Source organism: Bufo bufo, chromosome 5, assembly GCF_905171765.1.
Source record: "Bufo bufo chromosome 5, aBufBuf1.1, whole genome shotgun sequence".
Lineage (NCBI taxonomy): Eukaryota > Metazoa > Chordata > Amphibia > Anura > Bufonidae > Bufo > Bufo bufo.
This window is the reverse complement of record NC_053393.1, coordinates 469340157-469362354: the sequence shown is the minus strand read 5'-3', so window position 1 is coordinate 469362354 and position 22198 is coordinate 469340157. Positions and strand designations below refer to the sequence as shown.

At 45.0% G+C, this 22198-nt stretch overlaps 1 long non-coding RNA gene across 1 annotated transcript; it reads right to left on the bottom strand.

Annotated features, from left to right (window-relative positions):
* Positions 1–201: 201 nt before the first annotated feature.
* Positions 202–18511, bottom strand: LOC121002266. The gene is made up of 3 exons (XR_005779266.1): positions 18383–18511; positions 11500–11507; positions 202–212 (listed from the first exon to the last, which is right to left on the bottom strand). It is a non-coding gene; the product is annotated as an uncharacterized LOC121002266 (long non-coding RNA).
* Positions 18512–22198: the final 3687 nt, after the last annotated feature.

The following is a 22198-nucleotide window of genomic DNA, read 5'->3' as shown; positions in this document are numbered from 1 at the left end:
ATAAGGCGCACACTGCGTAATGAAGGCCTCCATGCCAGAACTCCCAGGCGCACCCCCTTGCTGTCTCCAAAGAATAAGAAGAGTCGACTGCAGTATGCCAAAAGTCATGTGGACAAACCACAAAAGTTTTGGGGTAGTTGGACTGATGAAACAAAATTAGAACTGTTTGGGCCCATGGATCAACGCTATGTTTGGAGGAGGAAGAACAAGGCCTATGAAGAAAAGAACACCTTGCCTACTGTGAAGCATGGTGGGGGTTCAATCATGCTTTGGGGCTGTTTTGCTTCTACAGGTACAGGGAAGCTTCAGCGTGTGCAAAGTACCATGAATTCTCTTCAGTACCAGGAGATATTGGATGAAAATGTGATGCAGTCCGTCACAAACCTGAGGCTTGGGAGACGTTGGACCTTTCAACAGGACAATGATCCCAAGCATACCTCCAAGTCCACTAGAGCATGGTTGCAGATTAAAGGCTGGAACATTTTGAAGTGGCCATCGCAGTCACCAGACTTAAATCCGATTGAGAACCTCTGGTGGGACTTAAAGAAAGCAGTTGCAGCGCGCAAGCCTAAGAATGTGACTGAACTGGAGGCTTTTGCCCATGAAGAATGGGCGAAGATACCCGTAGATCGCTGCAAGACACTTGTGTCAAGCTATGCTTCACGTTTAAACGCTGTTATAACTGGAAAAGGATGTTGTACTAAGTACTAAGATTGAATGTCACTTGGGGGTTGAATAAAACTGATAATGATGTGAGCACAGAAAAGACATTTGTGGTTATTTCATTATAAATGTTATGTTATATTTGTCTGACTTACAAGTGCCTCTTTGATTTAATTGTAAGCAAGATGACTGAAATGATCAAAATCAATGTCAAACTGGCCAAAACACTAAATTTCAGTGGGGGTTGAATAATTTTGAAAACAACTGTATGAGTGTGGGACAATAGCCCAGTTTGCTGCACAACATGGTCAGCATCATGATGCTCTGTACTCCCGTACGCACGATGAAGGACGATCAGGGACATATGGCCCGCTAACGAACACTATACATCTTTAAGTGCATGTAGTCGTGTACAAGAGTCCGAAAAGTGTGGTCCATTATCAAAGCCGGACCAGCTTTGAATTTCAACAAGATAGCCCTGGAGAAATATAGGAGCATGTCAACCCTGGGGATCTGAATACATGAAGATGGAACCTAGAGATGCTACTCATTCCAAAACGGATCCGCTAAACGGATGGCAAAACGGAAACGAGCGTGACAAACAGATCCGCAATACAGACGGATCAGTTTGAACGGATCCGTCTGAATGGCTTCCGTTTGTCTCTGTTTAGTCAGTTTATTGACGGATCCGTTTGAAATGCATTTCAAACGGATCCGTGAAACACAAGTGTGAAAGTAGCCTTAATCTGTATTTTGTGGCAGCTGGTATATCGCACCCCTTAATCAGTTTCTTTGGGGCAACAGGTATATCACACCAGTTGCAATTAGTTATTCCAATAGTGTTTGTCCCTCCATTTAGCTGCGGTATCTCAGCAGAACCGCACACAACTGCTGCACAATACAAATGCACTATAATATACTTTCTATGTTAGAAGGTATATTATAGGTATATCACACCCCTCAGTATGTCACACCTATTGATAGCACACCTATACTAGTCCTTAAAAGGACTTTTGTGTCCCTATTAGATAGCCTTTGGTGTCCCTAACAATCTGTCCCTTCTCCACACAGCATCCTCTCCCTACACTGGCAAAAGACTGAATGCAAAATGCCGGCTAGATCGGGTTTATTTATAGGGTAGGGTATCAGTCCATGTGTTCAAAAGTCTCAATAGGCTGTCCTGTCCCACCTGATGGATTTGTCATGGGTCAAAATTCTGTACAATGCAAAAGAATATGGTGCCGGCGGAGATGGCCTTGCGGTTCGGCATTGCGGTCGTTTCGCGGTGAACTATGCTCATTCACGGTTCGCTGAACAGGCGAACATATGGCGATGTCCGCCAGCACCATATTATTTTGCATTATGCAGAATTTTGACCCATGACAAATCCATGACAAATCCATCAGGTGGGACAGGACAGCCTATTGAGACTTTTCAACACATGGACTGACACCCTACCCTATAAATAAACCCGATCTGGCCGGCATTTTGCATTCATTCTTTTGCCAGTGTAGGAAGAGGTTGCTGTGTGGAGAAGGGACAGATTGTTAGGGACACCAAAGGCTAGCTAATAGGGACACAAAAGTCCTTTTAAGGACTAGTATAGGTGTGCTATCAATAGGTGTGACATACTGAGAGGTGTGATATACTTATAATATACTTTCTAACATAGAAAGTATATTATAGTGCATTTGTATTGTGCAGCAGTTGTGTGCGGTTCTGCAGCGATACCGCAGCTATACAGAGGGACAAACGCTATTGGAACAACTAATTGCAACTTGTGTGATATACCAGTTGCCCCCCATATATACTGATTGAGGCAGGGGTGTGATATATCTATGATATACTTTCTATATAGTGCATTTGTATTGTGCAGCAGTTGTGTGCGGTTCTGCAGCAATACCGCAGCTATACAGAGGGACAAACGCTATTGGAACAATTAATTGCAACTGGTGTGATATACCAGTTGCCCCCCCAAAAAAAATGATTGAGGCAGGGGTGTGATATACCTATAATATACCTTCTATATAGTGCATTTGTATTGGGTAGCAGTTGTGTGCGGATCTGCTGAGATACCGCAGCTATATAGAGGGACAAATGCTATTGGAACTACTAATTGCAACTAGTGTAATATACCAGTTGCCCCCCCCCCCCCCCCAAAAAAAACTGATTGAGGCAGGGGTGTGATATACCTATAATATACTTTCTATATAGTGCATTTGTATTGTGCAGCAGTTGTGTGCGGTTCTGCTGAGATACCCCAGCTATACAGAGGGACAACTAATTGCAACTGGTGTGATATAACAGTTGCCCCCCAAAAACTGATTAAGGGGTTTGATATACCTGCTTCCAGCAAATAATTATTAAGGGGTTCTATATACATGCTCCCACAAATACTGCTCTTCTATAGGGACTTTGTCACAGGGTCATTTTGAAAATGACAGGCAGAGGAAGAGGCAGGCCATTCCACAGGTGTGGTAGGGGTCGGGCAGGTGCACCAGGCGAGAGCCTAAGTGGGAAGTTGGAGAAGGTGTGTGCGATTATGTCAAAGGATGCAACAGAGTTGGTTGAGTAGCTCACTCAGCCTTCTGCTTCTGCACCCTCCTCATCCTCTGTATTAGCACCCTTCTCACTCTCTGCTGTGTGCACCCCTAATGACCACCACCCCTACCACCACCATAGCTCCTCCACTCGAGTCAGAGGAATTCTTTTCCCATCCATTCCTAGACCTTACCGATGCACAGCCATTCTAGGCATCGGATGAGGAAGAGGAGGTAGCAACGGCCGCCACCCAGCGGTCTGACGACAGTACCCAGATCAGCCCAAGGAGGGTGGTCCCGGCTGTTGCTGCTTACTCCGAGATATCTAATGTCAGTGGTGGTGAAGGTGACGATGATGACGTATCGATGGATGTCATGTGGGTGCCCACAAGAAAGGAAGAGGAGGGGAGTTCAGAGGGAGAGACGGAGAAGCAGATAGGGAGGAGAAGGAGGAAAAGCAGGCAGAACTCGCAGTGCACAGGCAATAAGCAGACTGCAAATGCATCTGGAGCAAGAAATCCACCATGCACAGTCACATCTGGCGCTTCCAGGACGCCGGCACATGACTCCACAGTGTGAATTTTTTTTAACGTGTCAGCTTCTGACAATAGTGTTGCCATCTGCAGCCTACGCTGTCAACGCATAAGAGCCCAACACCAACCTAGGTACGACCGCCTTAATAAGGCACCTGGTCTCCTATCACTGAGCCCAGTGGGACCAACACCGTCAGAACCCACAAAGCCACACTCCACATCCTGCCTCTTCTTCTCCTCTCTCCTCCCATTTGTCCTCCACTCCACCTTCCACCGTGCCGTCATCGTGTTCATCTGGCAAAAGGCAGGCTTCCGTGGCCCAAATGTTCGAACATAAAAAGTTGATGATGCCGAATAACCCTCTTGCCCAACGGCAGAGCGATGGCTTGTCGGAACTGCTAGCCCGCCAACTACTTCATATAAACTGGTGGACTCGGAGGCCTTTAAAAAATGTATTGTCATTGGCACACCACAATGGAAGGTTCATGGAAGGAAATATTTCTCCCAGAAGGGCTTCCCAGAGCTATATGGCCATGTTCAGCATCAAGTGAATGTATCTCTGGCACACAGTGTTGGTGCCAAGATACATCTGACCACAGACACGTGGTCTAGCAAACACGGGCAGGGAAGGTACATAACTTTTACTGTCCACAGGATGAACCTTCTGATGGCTGTTAAGCATGCAACCCGTGGCATCCGTGTGGATTTGGTGTTACCGCCACGGATTGCCTCTTTCGCTGCGCCCCCCCAGCTCCCCAGAACCTTTTTGACGTGACAGGTGAGACGTTGACATTCTGTGCTGCAGCTGTTGTGCCTGGAAGCCAAGAGCCACATCAGTCCTGCAATGCTTTAAGCTCTGTGGTCACAGGCTGATCAGTGGCTAACCCGCTCAATTTGACAGTTGGTAAAGTGGTGTGTGACAATGGTGCCAATCTGCTGAGCGCGCAGTAACAGGGTGAAATGACACACGTGCCGTGCATGGCACACGTCCTGAACTTAGTCGTGCACCAATTCGTTGCCAAATACCCCGGGGCCCAGGACGTCTTGTGGCAGGCCAGGAAAATCTCTGGCCATTTTAGAAGAACTTACTCGGCCATGATTCGCCTTGCTGACATTCAGCGGTGACACCACCTGCCCGTCATATGTCTGATTTGTGACTGCCTGATGAGCTGGAACTCCACCTTGATAATGCTTGAAAGTCTGCTCCAGCAGAACTCTGCGGCAGGACAAGTTCTGGGAGCTTGGTTTTTTTCACCGCGCCATTGGCTGCTCATGCGCAACACATGCATGTGGCCATTTGATGAGATCACCAAACTGGTCAGTCGCAGCCAGGGCGCCATCAGTGACATCATACCTTCTTTCTGAAGCGTGCATTGCGTCATGTCATTGATCAACCTGTCGAGGAGCAGGAGCAGAATGATGAGGAAGCTGCAATGCTGATGAATTCCCGGGGGTGCTACTCCATCTGAGACAAGTCAGCAGAAGTCTGAAGAGGAGTCAGAGGAGGATGGTGCCTGGGGAAACAAGGAGGAAGAGGAGCAAGAAGAGAAGGCTTTAAACTTTTCTGGGATCTATAGTGCTGTCCGTGGATGGGGGAGGAGAACGAGGACGACATTCTCCTGGGCGATGAGCAGGAGCCAGGCCGCTCCACCGCTTCCAATTTAGTGCAAATGGGGGCCCTCATGCTCCAGTGTTTGAAGAGGACCCCCGTATAAAAAGCATAAAGGGCAAGGACCAGTACGGGGCGGCAATTTCACTTAGACCCCCGGTACAAACACAAAATGGCGGACATGTTACCAGCATCACAAAGGGCTGGCAGAATGCAGCATTTCCAGGCCTTGCTTCGAGAGATGCTGCATTCTGCTGTTGCGGGCGCTGGCAGAGGAATTTCCACCCACAGAGATTGTGGGTATCAATCCTACTGCAGATGCAAGAAAAGGGCGGTTTGAAGATGTGTTGGTCACTTCGTATATGAGATCATTCTTGCAGCCATCCCATCAACAGCCGCCATCCAGATTCAGCCTCAAGGAATGCCTAGACCGACAGGTGTCCGACTACATCGGGTTAACGGCCGATGTGGATGCTCTGAGAAGCGAGGAACCCCTTGACTACTGGGTGTGCAGGCTTGACCTGTGGCCAGACCTGGCACAATTTGCCATGGAACTCTTGGCTTTCCCCTCGTTGAGTTTCTTGTTCGAAAGGACGTTCAGCGCAGCAGGGGGGATTGTGACCGATAAGGGCATTCGCCTAGCTCACGACAGTGTAGACTACCTCAAATTTCTAAAAATGAATGAGGCATGGATCTCGGAGGAATTCAACACCTGTGACAAACCCGTTTAATTGAATTTCACCTATTACCATTAGTTTTTTTTTTTCAAGAGGGGGGATTTCGTTAGCCATGTTTTTAATCCAATTTTATATTTTTAGTTCTTCTAAACATATGTATTTGACATGTATTTGTACTGACCTGCAGTAAAATTGTTATCTAATGACTGTCTAATATACCTCCAGCCACATAATCACTTGATGTTTTCTGTCAGGTGAATGCCTAATGTTTGGGGCCTGTACTCCACTGGCCTGCAGTAAAATTAATATACAATGACGTCTAATATACCTCCAGCCACATAATGACTTGATCTTTTCTGTACGGTAAATGCATAATTTTTGGGGCCTGTAATCTAACTGGATATAAAGTAATAATGAGGGAATTGAGATGTTTTTCTCCTAGTTGTCTAATAACTCACATCGTTTGGATCGGACAGCATATGTATATATATAAAAAAAAATTATATATATCATCTGTGCATGCAATCGCATGAAGAATACCTTTGACAATACTATTTTTCCTCCGGTTTTTTACAGATATTATGATGAACTAATCACTGCACATTTTTTATTCCACTTTTTTATATGTTCCTATGTAATCACAGGAAGACCATCTTCTACTTTTTTTTACCTTTTATGATGAAGTAACCACTTTTTACTGCAAATGCATTTATATATTGTCTAGTTTTTTATAGATTGTCTGCACACCCTGTGCTTTTTTAACCATTAAATTACCCAGCTACTTTTTTATTCTGGAGTATTTGTTTCCGTTGTCCAAGTGGTGAGTGCTCAGCCCTCATTATTACTTTATATCCAAAACCTCTTGACAGGGTGAGTCATTTGGGCTTTGCAGCACCCGCTCCTTAATTAGTGTAGGGTGAGCCACCATATCTTCTAAATATGTAATCTAACTAGCCAACAGTAAAATTGTTATACGGTGACCGCCTAATGTACTTCCAGCCACATAATGACTTGATCTTTTCTGTACGTTGAATGCATAATTTTTGGGGCATTTAATGTAACTGGCCAACAGTAAAATTGTTATACGGTGACCGCCTAATGTACCTCCAGCCACATAATCACTTGTTCTTTTCTGTACGGTGTATGCATAATTTTTGGGGCCTGTAATCTAACTGGCCAACAGTAAAATTGTTATACGGTGACCGCCTAATATACCTCCAGCCACATTATCAATTGTTCTTTTCTGTACGGTGAATGAATAATTTTTGGGGCCTGTAGTCCACTGGCCTGCAGTAAAATTGATATCCAATGACTGTCTAATATATATATATCAAATTGTTGGGGCCTCGGAGGAATTCCACACCTGTGATGACTACATCGAATTTCACCTATTATAATTTGAGGTTTATTCAAGAGGGGGGATTTTGTTAGCCATGTTTTTAATCCAATTTTATATTTTTAGTTATTCTAAACATACAGTACAGACCAAAAGTTTGGACACACCTTCTCATTCAAAGAGTTTTCTTTATTTTCATGACTATGAAGGCATCAAAACTATGAATTAACACATGTGGAATTATATACATAACAAACAAGTGTGAAACAACTGAAAATATGTCATATTCTAAGTTCTTCAAAGTAGCCACCTTTTGCTTTGATTACTGCTTTGCACACTCTTGGCCTTCTCTTGATGAGCTTCAAGAGGTAGTCCCCTGAAATGGTCTTCCAACAGTCTTGAAGGAGTTCCCAGAGATGCTTAGCACTTGTTGGCCCTTTTGCCTTCACTCTTCGGTCCAGCTCACCCCAAACCATCTCGATTGGGTTCAGGTCCGGTGACTGTGGAGGCCAGGTCATCTGGCGCAGCACCCCATCACTCTCCTTCATGGTCAAATAGCCCTTACTTTCAAAGTTTTCCCAATTTTTCGGCTGACTGACTGACCTTCATTTCTTTAAGTAATGATGGCCACTCGTTTTTCTTTGCTTAGCTGCTTTTTTCTTGCCATAATACTAATTCTAACAGTCTATTCAGTAGGACTAGCAGCTGTGTATCCACCTGACTTCTCCTCAACGCAACTGATGGTCCCAACCCCATTTATAAGGCAAGAAATCCCACTTATTAAACCTGACAGGGCACACCTATGAAGTAAAAACCATTTCAGGGGACTACCTCTTGAAGCTCATCAAGAAAATGCCAAGAGTGTGCAAAGCAGTAATCAAAGCAAAAAGGTGGCTACTTTGAACCTAGAATATGACATATTTTCAGTAGTTTCACACTTGTTTGTTATGTATATAATTCCACATGTGTTAATTCATAGTTTTGATGCCTTCAGTGTAAATCTACAATTTTCATAGTCATGAAAATAAAGAAAACTCTTTGAATGAGAAGGTGTGTCCAAACTTTTGGTCTGTACTGTATGTATTTGACATGTATTTGTACTGGTCTGCAGTAAAATTGATATCCAATGTGTCACGGCTGAGGATGGGGGAAATCCTCAGCCGTGCGATGAAGGAAGATGTCCAGTCGCTACTCGCCAGGAACACAGAATTAGGGAGCAGGTCACCTCCTGTTGCGTCCCTAACGCTGACCCTGTCTCCTACCTGCATGGGCCGACCCTGATGGTAGGAGGACCCATGCGCAGGAACCTCGGATCCCTGACTTACCCTCCGACCGGTCCCTGGGCTAAGGAGCAGGGTAAGACAACCCACTCCTCCTAGACACGGAGGAGCAGGAGTCTCACTGGCCAAGCAGCATGAAGAAGGGGGTACATAAACATGACTATGGATAAGACAGGTGAACCAAACAGTTCCAACCAAACCTGTCTCAGCCTTGCTGACTGGAACCCGTGCTTAGGAAAGGCTGTCCACACAGACAAAGGTAAACAGCACACACATGAAGACACACAGGGACCAGGACATCCATAGCTGCACAAAACACAGAGACACAAGACATCAACAACACATCACGGTATTAGAACTTATGACCGGAAGGGTGGCCCTTACAAGAAGATGGAAATCACAGGAGGCTGCAACAGCAAAGCATGACTGAAGCAACCTACTGAGCCATGCCAAAGTGAGAGGCTTTATAGGCCTAAGAGGCCACACCCAATGGTCAGACACACCCAGTGACATCACACACACTGGGAAGGGAGTTAACCCTTCCAGCACCACAGGAAAGGGAAAACACCAACTTAAAGGGAAAGTGTCCAACACGACAAACACACTGTGGTTGTTGCCGCAGGCAACGACATGGGTGGCAACCGTGTCCTGGGAGTCAGCCCCAAGGCCGGGACACTTCCACCACATGTACACAATGACAAACGTTGCCACGGGCAACCACAATGCAGGAAAGGTGTCCGTGCACACCACACAGTACACAGAGTGCACACAGACAAACGACAGTGCATACATACACACACACAAACTCCAAAGGGACCGCACACATACCTGTTGTCCGCGGCAACCGCACCTGAGGCAAACAACATCAAGCCTCAAGCTGCGGTTGAAACAACAACCCAAACCGCGGGCAACAGTATGCGGCTCCCAAGGAGTCACGGCCAAAACCGTGGCCGTGACACAATGACCATCTAATATACCTCTAGCCACATAATCACTTGATGTTCTCTGTCCAGTGAATGAATAATTTTTGGGGCCTGTAGTCCACTGGCCTGCAGTAAAATTGATATCCAATGACTGTTTAATATACCTCCAGCCACATAATCACTTGATCTTTTATGTATGGTGAATGCATAATTTTTGGGGCCTATAATCTAACTGGCCAACAGTAAAATTGTTATACGGTGACCGCCTAATGTACCTCCAGCCACATTATCAATTGTTCTTTTCTGTACGGTGAATGCCTAATGTTTGAGGCCTGTACTCCACTGGCCTGCAGTAAAATTGCCTGCAGTAAAATTGCAGTAAAATTGTCCTGGCCGATTTTCGTCCATCACTACCCCTCAATCCGTTTTTTTGGGGGGCAACAGGTATATCACACCAGTTGTAATTAGTTATTCCAATAGCGTTTGTCCCTCTATCTAGCTGCAGTATCGCAGCAGAACCGCACACAACTGCTGCACAATACAAATGCACTATAATATACTTTCTATATTAGAAAGTATATTATAAGTATATCACACCCCTCAGTATGGCACACCTATCGATAGCAGACCTATACCAGTCCTTAAAAGGACTTTTGTGTCCCTATTAGCTAGCACTTTGTATCACTAACAGTCTGTCCCTGCTCCACACAGCAACCTCACCCTACACTGGCAAAAAAAACTGCATGTAAAATGGCTGTCAGATCGGGTTTATTTATAGGGTGGGGGCTGTGTCCATTTGTTGAAACATCTCAATTGGCTGTCCTGTCCCACCTGATGGATGTGTCATGGGTCAAAGTTCGGCACAATTCAAAAGAATATGGTGCTGGCAGACATCGCCATATGTTCGCCTGTTCGGCGAACCGCTAACTAGCAAAGTTCGCCGTGAAACGACCGCCAGGGCAAACCTTGCAAGGCCATCTCTAATTTTAGACTGTAATCAGTGTTCTGAGCTCTTTCAATGCTCTCAAGGATTTCCTGAAAATTTAAATATTTTCCGTTAAGAGCAGATGCTAAAGTAAATCACTGGTTTAATTCTACAGGCATCCTGACATTACTAACACTGACAGCTATTTGTGAACAGTGTGACCATGGATAATGCTTGTCCTTGTGACATCATGTAATAGAGCTAACTTGATTTTATCATACCCCTTTCCGCACCTTGACATAACTTTACATGGAGGTGAGGACTAAGGGCGTCATTTATTATCCAGAAATATGTCTATATTAGGCTACTTTCACATCTGCATTTTCCCTTTCCACTATTGAGATCTGTCATAGGATCTCAATAGCTCGGAAAAAAGCTTCCGTTTTGTCCCTATTCATTTTCAATGTGGGACAAAACTGAACTGAACGAAACAGAGTGCACCAGAATTCATTCCGTTCCATTTTGTTGAATCCCCAATGCAGACAGAATAACTCTTCAAGCAGCGTTTTTCTGTCCACAATGTGGTGCGGAGCAAGAAGGATCCGTCATGATTCACAATATAAGTCAATGGGTACGGATCCATTTTCCTTTGTGTCTGACTTACAATGGAGTTAATGATGGATCTGTCATGGCTATTTTAAAGATAATACAACTGGATTGTCTTTAACTGATCCAGCAAAAACTCTGGTTTGAAAGTAGCCTTAGGTGTGTTTCTGGAGCAGATTAGTTGTGCCACAATCTGTGACTTTTCCCCGCTCATGCCAGATCTAAAAAACTGGGCGTGAAGTGGGTGGGGAAGGGCCGGGAGGTCCATCTCATTTATCATTTCTATGCCTGTTTGACCCCCTAAGTTCCTCAGTAATATACAGCTAAGCTTCCACTGAAATGGCTGGGATTGGAGCTAGCTGCATTGCCAGCTGTCTAACATCTTAGATACAGCAGTCAGTAATCACTGTGGCGTCTAAGTGGTTATCCCAAGAAAGGAGAGTCTCTCTGTTACTACATTGCCCCTCCCCCCACATTGCAATCACAGAGTACCAGTCTTCACTTGAGCACCTGAAAGCAAAGCAATAGTCTGAGTCTCAGAGGGGTTTTCCAGGAATTAATAAAATAAAATTACTGAAAATACTTAAATATTACCTTATTAATATATTCCCAAATACTTTTCATTAATTATAATGGAGCGTTTTGTCTAGGGAACAATCATTGGGCGAAAACAAAATAGCTGCTGTTCTATTAGTACACACAAAACCTGTCCTAATCACACAGGAGGGCAAGTTACTTCACAAAACTGAGCTGAAGAGCTGCCTCTTCTATGATCTACTTATCAGAAATTATGATCTTGAATACATATTAGCCACACACTATCCTTCCCCCGACCGTCCACTCTATATTTCAGCTGTCTCTTCATAAACTTGCAGTGTGGCACTATTTACCTGGCTGCAGCGGTGACATCATGTCAACAACACTTGACCTCTGCAGCCAATCACTGTTGTATTTTAAAAAAAGATCAATTGTAAAAATGATCTTTAGCCCAAAGTGAGTAGAACACAATAATAAAAAAAAATTGCCCTCAAAGGTGTTTATAGCTTTTACCTGATAAAATTCTAGATGCCTGTAGCCTCCATTAGGGATAGCTTAAAATTTACTGCATAATTATTATACACTTAAAGGGGTTGTGCAGGGGTTTATATTGATGACCTATCCTTAGAATAGGTCATCAATATGTGATCTGCCGGGGTCCGACACCGAGCAACCCCTCCATGCGAGTGATACTTCCTGTTCATTAAACTGCCTGGCGTCTTGGAAGCGCAGTGTAATTACCAATTCTCGTTCAATTCCATACAAATACTTTACGCTGCACCACTGCTGCAAGGGAGACCACGTATAGTTTAATAAAAAGGAGGCAGCACTCGCATAGAGCGCCATCTCCTCTTCAAACAGCTGATCGTCAGGGGTGCCGGTTGTCGGACTCCCGCAGATCAGATATTTATGACCTATTCTGAGGATAACACCCCTGCACAACCGCTTTAAGGCTCCATTCACATGCTGTGCTTGTGTTGTGGAGTCTGCAAAACACAGGCACCAGCCAGGTGCACTCCACATCGTGGTGCGGACCCATTGACTTCAATAGGTCCACGATAGGTCCTTCATCGGGCTGTTCTCAGAACTGCCTGCTCCCGGTGACCGCATGTGTTTCAGAGCGGCTCGCGGCGCAGGCACAGGTAAGGACTTACCTCTGCATCGCCGGACTTGGGAATAAAGATGGCAGATCGCATGTGTTCGTCGGCGAACACTGCGAACTGGCCATCACTGGCCACGACACCGCAAAAGATAGAACATATCCTATCTTTTGACGCACGGTTTGCGGTTCCCAACATGGGCACTGTGACCCCACAGTATCTGCCACCAGTTTATGTTGCCCTCACTGTGCATAGATATTCTATAATTTCATATGTTACAATGTTTTTGTAGTTTTTTTTTATTCACAATCAAGAATAAAATGTAAATACAAAAAACATTATAGAAGGAAAAATGTAATGCAATAAAAATTCATTAGATAAGTTCAATGACAGTTTCACACTGGTGCAAAATACACCTGAAACATATTATTCGGTTGCTAGTCACTTAATTTTTTAAATTATCCTTTTAGTAAAGGGAACCATGAGCATAGCTATTATTATTCATGCAAATCAGAATAAAAGTCCTCTCACCTGTAAATGCCCTTTCTGAATCAGTGATGAATTATGAACATAATTTCCATTTACATCCATGTATAGAATCCACCTGCAGCTGCTGATTTATTAGCATTGATTGCATGAAGTGCTCCTTGTGTTTTGCATGGCAAGAATTGCTAGTATACTGCTATGGCATATGAGATTCTTCACCTATAATTAATGCAGTGGCCGTGTTTGGGGTGGCCCCAACTCTACGTTGGGTTACCCGGACACCGTTGAGGTGTCACTACAGATTGATGCTATCCAGAAGTGATGGTAAGGCATAGTGCACCCAATGGGAAATAAGTCCTGAGATTTAGAGTCTGCAGTACACCATTGTGCTTCTTTACTGGAATAGTTCAGGTATAAAACAATACAGGTGAGGCATAGGGCTGGCTTCTCCAGTCTCCTCCCTGGCAGAGGAAGGGTTTGATGCTGAGGAAATGCCTGAGCTAGCTGTCCCTCTCTCTCTTCAGAAGGCTGGTACTCTGGCCAACGCATTGAGGCCCATGGTCTGTAGCTCAGTAGTCCGGGTGGCTCCTTTGTCACAGGGCTGATGACCCATGGTCTGCGGCTCAGCGTCCCCTATCTTCTGGTCACTCATGCAGACTGGCATAAGTCTCCCCTCCAAGCACTGGTCCCTAACTACAGAATCCAAGGGGCTGTGACTGCTCTCCTTATATACCCTTTCTAGCTAGACTGGAACCTTCTAGTGGGAGGGGTGAAGTGGAGAAACTCAGCACAAACAATTACAAAGTTACCACTCCTGTCTGTCATAGACTTACATTAGAGTTTCAATTATGCTTAATGGCAATGACACAGCAGTTTTTCCAGACAAAAACAATTTTCCAGACATAACAACATAGCTAAACCAGACATTCGAAAGGTCAAGCTGTCTGGTTTTGGTGGTAAGCAAGTCTGGCTTTTTCCCTCCAAAACAAGGTCTTCTTTAAACCCTATTGCAAATGTGTAAAATTACCAGCTTCTTATTCAAAGTCCCAAAAGTATCTCAGTATTCATTAACCCTTTTCACAGAGCCATGTGAATACAGTGCAAATGAACAAGATATATATCACAACATACATATAAAATGCAGTTACAGTAGGTGAACCCGATTTTGTGTCAATCTCGCTGTATTTCTCGGCGAGATTGAGCACATACGAGCCCCATCGCGGGAGCCAGCGCCGAGCTGGCTTGCCGCGATGGAGACAGAGCCGTCATAGAAGCGACGGGAGATCTGACTTGGATTCCCGCCAATTCTACACGTGTGCGGCGTTTGTTATGAATCCTGAGGGGGAAGTCCCCGCCGGATTTTAAATAAAAATCCGGCCTGGGTCCCGCCCTCAGGAGCATACCGGGCCCTTAGGTCTGTTATGGGTTGTAAGGAGAGCCCCCCCTACGCCGAAAAAAACGGCGTAGGGGGTCCCCCTACAATCCATACCAGACCCGTATCCAAAGCACGCTACCCGGCCAGCCAGGAAGGGAGTGGGGACGAGCGAGCGCCCCCCCCCTCCTGAGCCGTACCAGGCTGCATGCCCTCAACATGGGGGGTTGGGTGCTCTGGGGCAGGGGGCGCACTGCGGCCCCCCCACCTCAGAGCACCCTGTCCCCATGTTGATGAGGACAGGGCCCCTTCCCGACAACCCTGGCCGTTGGTTGTCGGGGTATGCGGGCGGGAGGCTTATCGGAATCTGGGAGCCCCCTTTAATAAGGGGGCCCCCAGATACCGGCCCCCCACCCTAAGTGAATGAGTATGGGGTACATCGTACCCCTACCCATTCACCTGCAAGAAAAGTGGTAAAAACACAAATAAACCACACAGTGTATTAAAATATTTTATTTTTCTGCTCCGGAGGCCGCCCCCTGTCTTCTTTATTAGCTCTTTTACCAGGGGGGGGCTCTTCTTCTTCCGATATCCCGACGGGTCTTCTCCGCTATCCGGGGGGGTCTTCTCAACTCTCCGGGGTTCTCCTTCTGTCTTCTCCTTCTGTCTTGTTGTCTCCTTCTGTCTTCTGTCTCCGGGGTTCTCCTTCTGTCTTCTCCTTCTGTCTTGTTGTCTCCTTCTGTCTTCTGTCTCCGGGGTTCTCCTTCTGTCTTCTCCGCTATCCGGGGGGGGTCTTCTCAACTCTCCGGGGTTCTCCTTCTGTCTTCTCCTTCTGTCTTGTTGTCTCCTTCTGTCTTCTCCTTCTGTCTTGTTGTCTCCTTCTGTCTTCTGTCTCCGGGGTTCTCCTTCTGTTTTCGCCTCTCTCTGTTGTTGACTCGGCGCACCCCGGTTCTTTGTCTCGCGAGACTCGGCGCACCCCGATTCTTCGTCTCGCGAGACGTCTCGCGAGACGAAGAACCGGGGTGCGCCGAGTCAACAACAGAGAGAGGCGAAAACAGAAGGAGAACCCCGGAGACAGAAGACAGAAGGAGACAACAAGACAGAAGGAGAAGACAGAAGGAGACAACAAGACAGAAGGAGAAGACAGAAGGAGAACCCCGGAGAGTTGAGAAGACCCCCCGGATAGCGGAGAAGACCCGTCGGGATATCGGAAGAAGAAGAGCCCCCCCCTGGTAAAAGAGCTAATAAAGAAGACAGGGGGCGGCCTCCGGAGCAGAAAAATAAAATATTTTAATACACTGTGTGGTTTATTTGTGTTTTTACCACTTTTCTTGCAGGTGAATGGGTAGGGGTACGATGTACCCCATACTCATTCACTTAGGGTGGGGGGCCGGTATCTGGGGGCCCCCTTATTAAAGGGGGCTTCCAGATTCCGATAAGCCTCCCGCCCGCATACCCCGACAACCAACGGCCAGGGTTGTCGGGAAGGGGCCCTGTCCTCATCAACATGGGGACAGGGTGCTCTGAGGTGGGGGGGCCGCAGTGCGCCCCCTGCCCCAGAGCACCCAACCCCCCATGTTGAGGGCATGCAGCCTGGTACGGCTCAGGAGGGGGGGGGGCGCTCGCTCGTCCCCACTCCCTTCCTGGCTGGCCGGGTAGCGTGCTTTGGATACGGGTCTGGTATGGATTGTAGGGGGACCCCCTACGCCGTTTTTTTCGGCGTAGGGGGGGGCTCTCCTTACAACCCATAACAGACCTAAGGGCCCGGTATGCTCCTGAGGGCGGGACCCAGGCCGGATTTTTATTTAAAATCCGGCGGGGACTTCCCCCTCAGGATTCATAACAAACGCCGCACACGTGTAGAATTGGCGGGAATCCAAGTCGGATCTCCCGTCGCTTCTATGACGCGCTTGCTGGGATGTGCTGTCACTATCCCAGTGAGTGCGAGATCTCGGCACCATGTTGCCGAGTATCAGCGCGACGCTGTCGTGCTAAAAACACAATGTCAGAAACACCTACTGTACACAGTATTAAACAGTGCAAGTTAACCCTTTCAAGTGAAATAAAGTAAGAAGTTAATAAATTTGCATAGGGAAAACAGGGGCAAATGTCCACAATTGTCCAGACTTCACAGTACCCCTGCTCTAGGGCACTACACTCAGAGTACACATTGAATATACCCACAGATAGGCCACTTCTACACAGTATCTGTGGCATCAGTATTTATAAGTCAGAACCAGGAGTAGGTCCTACAGAGAGAAAGTATAATGGAAATCTTTGGTCCTCATCTGTGTTATAGACCCACTACTGGTTTTGACTTACAAATACTGATGCAAAATACTGACCAAATACTGGCCATGTGAAGTGGTGACAGACAGATAGATTAGATAGATAAAGTATATAGATAGATAGATAGATAGATAGATAGATAGATAGATAGATAGATAGATAGATCAATAGGTAAGAACCCACTGGGTTCATAGACACTGGTGCAGGGCTCCAATGGACCAGTCAGAATCATAGTCAGGGACCAAGGTCAGGGCTGGTGCAGTACATGCAATACAGTAAATGGAGATCAAGGCAGCATACGGTCATGGAGCAGAGGGTCAGAATCCAAGAATAGGGCATAAGTCAGTACACAGGCAGTCAAACAACTATAGTACAACAAGGCAAGAACTGGGGAAGGGGTCTGAAGTACCACAGGTTTGCCAGCCATTGGCTGGTGAAAATCAGGACGTGTGCGTGCTGGCCCTTTGAGATCCGGGGGAATGCGTGCCCTAACAACAGAAGTGAGAGGCCTAGCTGGCAAGTGCAAACCATAGCCTGCCAAGGAGGAGAGAGAAGAGGAATCTGGTGGGCAGAACTGCTGCAAAGTAGATGTGGGGGGGGGGGGGGCAGGACCAGACCACTCAAGATGGAGGAGGGTGAGTGGAGCAGCATCTATGCCCGTCTGAGATACTGATTTAGCAGCGAGCAAGGGCCATAGCCTGAAGTACTGTACATGCAATTAACATGGGATAGTGTAATATGTTTAAAAACATTTAATACATCAAATCATATCACTTCAAGAGTACTACCTAAGCAGGATAAACTGTAGCAAACTCTCTGTAAGTCTACATTCACATCTAATAAGTGTCACCATCTCAGATTCAACAGAAATGAATAATGGCGATGTGAACAGAGCCTAAACATTAAAGGGGTTATGCCGTGACTGATATAAAAAATAATAATCAGACATCATATAGTACATGACAATCCATTTCTAACAACGCTAGAACCAGCCCTGTACCTCACAGGGAATCAGAGGTCTCCACATTCATTGCTCCAATTGTTCTGCTAGATTTATTTCAGACTAGAAGCTCAGGGGTATGTCCTTTCTCAGGGGGCATGTCCTTTCTGTTTCAGCTTTTTCCTGGAAGGTTGCAGATTTTGTTGCACAACTGAAAATAAATTCTATTCACCTGAATGGATCTTGCAGAAGTCCATGGGCTTGCTGCCACATTCAAATGAATGCAACAGATTTTAAGTTGCAGTAAATTCTGCAACAGTTGACAGTTGAAGATTTAAACTGAGCACATAGATTGTAAGCCCTCACGGGCAGGGCCCTCTCTCCTTCTGTACCAGTTTGTAACTCGTCTTGTTCATGCTTAGTGCAATTGTCTGTATTATGTACGTATATACCTTTTCATATGTATAGCGCTATGGAACGAATGGCGCTTTAATAATAAATAATAATGTGACCACCTCAGTGAAGTAGAAGGAAAAATTTGGAAAAAAACAAACAGTAGATGGCACTATACAGATGTATTTTATCGAATAACTCAGTGGCTATACTAAATTTTTTATTACATGCAATAACAAAAGTATTCCGATCCAGGTGCTGTCTTGAAAAATGTTGTATATTTTTTGTGGGACAACCCCTTTAAGTTTGTACAATATTTTGGCTTCCGAATGTAAAGAAGAATGTTCACGTTCACTTACAGCAAGCAGAGATGTTTTGGAAAATATAAAGTAAATTATAATGTTGCAGACATTCTTACAACAATCCAGCTTTTATATCCATAAATCTCTTTTAAAGACTTTAGAAGGAAATAAACAAGAAAAAAATATGATTGCTCAGAGTAATGATACGCCTACAACATCTATCTTGTAACATGTTTATTAGGCATATAAAAATGTAAAAATATGTGATATATATTAGGCTGATTTAACCTTATCACCCTAATTTCCTGTGTCATATTCATTTTAATTTAAAGCTTATCTGCATTACAGTAAGTTTACAACCGCCATCTGTCTCATAAAACACATATGCGGAATATTAATATTACCTTCAGAAAAAGGGTTACTGAAGGTCTACATGAAATGAGCTAATATTCTGCAACTTTCGTCTCACAAATACACATAAATAAGTAGATAACCCACATAGAAGTTTATTTAATACACATGAACATATTTCAGAATCATGCAAAACGTGTAGAAAGATATAGATTATTGCAACGAAATAAACAAAAAAGAATACACTAATGTTTAGATTACCATACTTATGGTAGACCTGAGTTCTTTTCTTAGGCAGATGAGGCCCAAGAACGCCTAGAGTTGATTAACTAGGCCATAATTTAAAGAGTTACTGTACTTTCACACAACTTAATTTAATAGAGAATGGTGTAATTATCAAATTTCTAAATCACTTTATTAAAAAAATAAGCTGTAAAGTCATGGCCACCAGGGGTCTCAATTCCAGTCTAGTGCCTGTTGTTAGGCTAGATTAGTCTCTAGTAACAGAGACACAGAAGATGGTTCACAGGAAATAGAGATGTGTCAGAGCTTCTACACTGATTCTGAAGAGAGAAGATCCTGTGTGTCTGTAAGGCCTCTTTCACACTACCGTATGGCTTTTTCAGTGTTTTGCGGTCCGTTTTTCACGGATACGTTGTTGTGTAATTTTGTTTCCATCGTGTTTCCGTTTCCGTTCCGTTTTTCAGTTCCGTTTTTCCGTATGGCATATACAGTACAGTATACAGTAATTACAGCATTTTCAATAGATGGTTCCGCAAAAACGGAAGGGATACGGAAGACATACGGATGCATTTCCATATGTGTTTAGTTTTTTTTGCGGACCCATTGACTTGAATGGAGCCACGTAACATGATTTGCGGACAATAATAGGACGTTCTAACTTTTAACGGAACGGAAAAACGGAAATATGGAAACGGAATGCATACGGAGTACATTCCGTTTTTTGTTAGGAACCATTGAAATTAATGGTTCCGTATACGGACCGCATACAGAATGCAAAAAACGGTGTAATTTTGTTTCCGTTGTGTTTCCGCTTCCGTTCCTTTTTCAGTTCCGTTTTTCCGTATGGCATATACAGTATACAGTAATTACATAGAAAAAATTGGGCTGGGCATAGCATTTTCAATAGATGGTTCCGCAAAAACGGAAGGGATACGGAAGACATACGGATGCATTTCCGTATGTGTTTAGTTTTTTTTGCGGACCCATTGACTTGAATGGAGCCACGTAACATGATTTGCGGACAATAATAGGACGTTCTAACTTTTAACGGAACGGAAAAACGGAAATATGGAAACCGAATGCATACGGAGTACATTCCGTTTTTTTTTAGGAACCATTGAAATTAATGGTTCCGTATACGGACCGCATACAGAACGCAAAAAACGGCCCGCAAAACGGAAAAGAAAAACGGTAGTGTGAAAGAGGCCTAAGTGTGATCTCTCCCTTCCTTATCAGCTTTCTGAGCTCCCTAGAAGAAAACAAACATAGTGGGAAATAAGGTGAGTAAGGTAACAGCATTAGGCTAAGTTCACATGAACGTGTGTGATCAGTGGCCGTATTGCTGCCCGCAAATCGCGGGCCGCAATACACGGCCACAGTTCCGTGTGAATTCCGCATCACGGATGCGGACCCATTCACTTCAATGGGTCCGCAAATCCGAAATCGCGGAACAGCCGCACGGGACGGGACCCTTCGGAAGCACTACGGAGTGCCTCCGTGGGGTTACGTCCCGTACTTCCGTTCCGCTAAAAGATGGAACAAGTCCTATCTTTTAGCGGAACGGCCGGATCGCGGACCCATTAAAGTGAATGGGTCCGCGATCCGATGCGGCTGACCTACGGCCGGCGATCGTGCATTGCGGGCCGATATTTGCGGGCCGCAGCACAGGCACGGGTCAAACACGTTCGTGTGAACTCGGCCTTACAGTGCTGACAGATTACACAGAAGGGAGACGCCCCTGCTTGTAAGATAAATGTATCTAGCTGTGCAGCTGAAGAGAGGAATAATATGGCTGAGGAAAACATTAGGGAAGACCAAAAAAGACCTGCTCCTTCACAGTTAGGATTCTACAATGAAAGTACAGTCATTATGCAAACTTAAAAAAAAAATCATCTTTTGTGACTCTATATTGTGCCATTTGTTTATTATTCCTTCTAGAAGTTATGGATTGCCAGCAGTTTGCAATGAATGTCCAGCTGGGTGTTTCCATATGGCGTGATCCCTGCACACTTGGACACTATCCAATCAGTGCTGCCAGTGTAAGGCCTCTTTCACACGACAGTATGTCTTTTTCAGTGTTTTGCGGTCCGTTTTAAACGGATCCGTTGTTCCGTTTTTTGTTTCCGTTATGTTTCCGTTTCCGTTCCGTTTTTCCGTTCCGTTTTTCCGTATGGCAAATACAGTATACAGTAATTTCATAGAAAAAATTGGGCTGGGCATAACATTTTCAATAGATGGATCCGCAAAAAACGGAACGGATACGGAAGACATACGGATGCACTTCCGTATGCATTCCGTTTTTTTGCGGACCCATAGACTTTAATGGAGCCACGGAACGTGATTTGCGGCCAAATATAGGACATGTTCTATGTTAAAACGGAACGGAAAACGGAAATACGGAAACGGAATGCATACGGAGTACATTCCGTTTTTTTTGCGGAACCATTGAAATCAATGGTTCTGTATACGGACCGCAAAAAACGGCCCGCAAAACGGAAAAAAAAAACGGCCGTGTGAAAGAGGCCTAAGACTGTACAGGAACACACCCCCACATCCAGCTGGACATTCATTGCAGACTGCTGGCAATTCATTCATAACTTCTTGCAGGAATAATAAAGGAATGGTGCAACATAGTGTCATAAATAGTCATGAGAGTATCAAAGCATCCAAAGTAGAACTCGATCCGAAGTTTAGGAAGAATTTGATTTGCTGCAAAGCTGAATTTCCTCGCGCTTCCTGGTAACAAAAGTGTTTTTTTTTTCTAAAATAGCTGCATGTGTTACAAAGTGAAAGTAAGAAGCCCAAGAACATGATATAACACATAATGCCATGCAGCTAGCCATCCCCTGTTATGTTACATAGCCATCCCCTGTTATGTTACATAGCCATCCCCTGTTATGTTACATAACCATCCCCTGTTATGTTACATAACCATCCCCTGTTATGTTACATAGCCATCCCCTGTTATGTTACATAGCCATCCCCTGTTATGTTACATAACCATCCCCTGTTATGTTACATAACCATCCCCTGTTATGTCTCTGCGATTTCACTGTGAGATGAGCTTAGAGAGTGAAGCCACAAGCGCTCATG